Source organism: Lactuca serriola, chromosome 7, assembly GCF_051521515.1.
Source record: "Lactuca serriola cultivar US96UC23 chromosome 7, Lser_US96UC23_V15, whole genome shotgun sequence".
In the NCBI taxonomy this organism is placed as follows: Eukaryota; Viridiplantae; Streptophyta; class Magnoliopsida; order Asterales; family Asteraceae; genus Lactuca; species Lactuca serriola.
The window spans coordinates 71,290,403-71,293,535 of NC_136414.1; the positions used below are offsets into that span (position 1 = coordinate 71,290,403).

A 3,133-nucleotide genomic window follows, 5' to 3' on the forward strand; every position below is an offset into this window, starting at 1 on the left:
TTAAAAGTTGATAGGTATAATTGTGCACATCAAGTTTTTGGTGTCGTTGCCAGGGAAAACCTTATTTTTTAATTTAATTATTTTTAATTATTCTATCCTTTTGTAGGGTAAAAACCACAAAAGGTATTTTTCTACATTATTTAAAAAAAAATATCCAGTAGCCACACCGTGGGCACCTCTGGCCTCATCGTGGTCACTAAACAATTCGTTTTTAGTTAATTTATTTTTATTCGTTTTATGCGTTATGTTTTTATTTTGTTTAAGTTTCAGCGATATATGACCCGATGATCCAAAATTCTAATAGTTCCACCACTTGAGGATCGAGAATCGGCTTTACACAAGAAGAAAAACAAGAAGGTCGGTGAGACAAGTAGCACCTTTGAATTTGACACAGTAGAGTAATTTAAGAAGACTCCACGCAAGAAAGGAGACGAATACAAGCCAAAAACTAAGGATGATTTAGAGGACGACATCAAGAGTGAACTAGAAGAGATGGCGGACTTAACGGATATGACGATGGACAAGTACAACAAGCAGATGCTTAACGACAACGGGTTGGGTCTTGTACCACCCAAAATTCGAATGACCGTCAATTTTGAACTCAAGGGACATATTCTAGCTATGCTTAAAGGCATCCCGTTTGATGAGAAGGACCACAAGGATGCCTTCAAGCACATCCATGATGTTTTGGACATTGCTAACTATTTTAATGTTCCAAATGTTACTAGATATGCGGTTTTACTAAGAATGCTTCTGGTAACACTTACCAGAGATGAAAAAATTTGGTTGAAGTCACTCGCACCTGGAGCTATTTGGATATGGGTCAATATTCCTGAAGAATTTATAGAGGAATTTGGTCCTCCTTCGAAGATTGCCAAACTTAAAAAGAAGATTGCTAATTTCCAATAAGAAATTGGAGAGTCCTTATATGAAGATTGGGAAAGATACAAATTCTTATAAGAAATTATCCTCAACACGACTTGAATGTTCAACAAGCAGTCTCTATTTTCTATGATGGGGTGTATTTGACAACAAGGGAAGTTTTTGATTCTCAAGAACCAATGACTAAGAAGAGTCCCACTACAATCAAGGAATTTACTGAAGAATTCGCAAAGCATTCATGAGAATACCATAGCCTGTGAGACAATGTTACAAGGGGTAAAGGAAATAGAGATGGAGGGAACGAGATCTTGGCAGCAATAACGATTAAAATCGAGAATATAGATCGAAGAATGTCGAAGATGGATAAATTTATGCATGCCATACGAGTTGAGTGTGACAATGGAAAAGGGCCACACTTTAATAAACATTGCGATTTAGATGGGAATGGGAACCAAAAAGCACAAGTATGCTACTCGAGTGGAGACAAGTACAATGAAGACTAGAGGAAGCCAAAAAAGGAGTGGTTACCATAAGAAAAATACAAGAAGCAAAAGGATGAAAAGTTTAGGCAAACCAGTCAATGATTCTATAAAAAAAAAAAAACAACCACCGCCCGAGAACAAATCTGAGTTCGACTCGATGCTTGCACATTTTGCTGCCAATTCTGAGAAAAGACATAACACAACAGATGTTATGATAAGGAACCAATAGGCTGCCATTAAGAACATCAAAACTCAATTGGGTCAATTAACCAAAATCATAAATGAGCAATTACCACCTAAAACTCCCGACCAAAATCCACAATCTCATGTTATGGTGACATTCACTATAAAATAGGATAGTTTTGAGCCATTTTTGATGTACGATAGAGCTATGGAATAGCCCAATCCACAAACGAAAGAAGCAAAGCCCGAAGCCAAAACAGAAATACCTTATGCCTAGTGCCCACAACGTGGCGACCATGAAGCCACGTCGTGGCCACTAAAGAATGCAAATTCTTCTCTTTCGAAACATTATCATCCTCCACTACCTTATCCATCTTGACCCCTAAAAAATCCATTAGAGCTAGAGCAGAAGAAATTCAGGTGATGATGAACCGAAAGGAATTGGGAAAAGATTCCATTATTGTGCTTAATGAATTGTGTTTTGCTGCAATCATTGAAGGATGGCCAATTAAAATGGGAGATCCGGGTCGATTGAATTTGCCTTGTGAATTTGGTAATTCTACTTCAATTACTGCTTTATCTGATTCGGGGGCTAGCATAAATCACATGCCATATTCTTTTTGCATGAAGCTCGCACTACCAAAGCTACAAAACACAAGAATGACAATTCAAATGGTGGAACACTCAATCACTCATCCACGCAGAATTGTAGAAGATTTATTGGTGAAGGTTGAAAAATTTATTTTTCCGGTGGACTTTGTAGTCTTGGATATGAAAGAATACGAAGAAATAAATTTTGAAATCAACCAAGAAGTGATTCATGATAAACCTTTGAATGAGGTGTTGAGAGTAAATAATTTGGAGTGTGGAAAAAAAGACAAGGAAGTAGAAGAAAATATCAACGAGTTAGAAGAAATAGAAAAACTGATGGAGGAAGAGATCAAAGCATGGGAGAAGCCTCAAGTTGAAGAAGTTAAGCTTACCAAGCGAAAAGCTTCAATTTCTATGACTTTTGAAGTATTTGCGTTCACTATACCCAAGGCTCCATTAGATGAGGCAAGTGAAGATGACACGAGTGATGATGAGGATATGAGTGAAAAGGAATTTGAGAAAGAAATAGACAAGCCAAACTTTGAAAAGATGAAAAAAAAGCCATGGAACAAACAAAAATAGAATGAAAGATACAAATAAAAATTAAAGGGTTGAAACAAAAACACGAAGAAAGCGCTAACACAAAGAAGAAGGAGAATACGAAAAGGCGTACATAAGATGAGTACAAGTGTATAAAAGCAAGTGGAAAGAACAAAAGGAGAAAAGTGAGACACCACTCCTAACCACAAAAACATAGAGTGGGAAAGAGTCCGACTTATGGTTCCTCAAAAAGAAGTGCTTATCAAGAGGAAACTCGACATTTTTACAAAGGTTGCATTTTCTTTTTGATTTTTCGTTATTTTTTCATTTTCTTTTATAAATTTTGTTTTTATTTTCACCGAAAGATGATGTTTTTTTTTCTAGTTCTTGCTCTTATTTTGTAGTGTTGAAAGAAATGGAAGCAGTGAAGAAGCTTCTACGGAAAAAGCTAAGAG

At 36.4% G+C, this 3,133-nt stretch overlaps 1 non-coding gene across 1 annotated transcript; it reads right to left on the minus strand.

Annotated features, from left to right (window-relative positions):
• Positions 1-876: 876 nt before the first annotated feature.
• On the minus strand, positions 877-982 carry LOC145065180 (small nucleolar RNA R71). Its single transcript, XR_013688327.1, has one exon. It is a non-coding gene; the product is annotated as a small nucleolar RNA R71 (small nucleolar RNA).
• Positions 983-3,133: the final 2,151 nt, after the last annotated feature.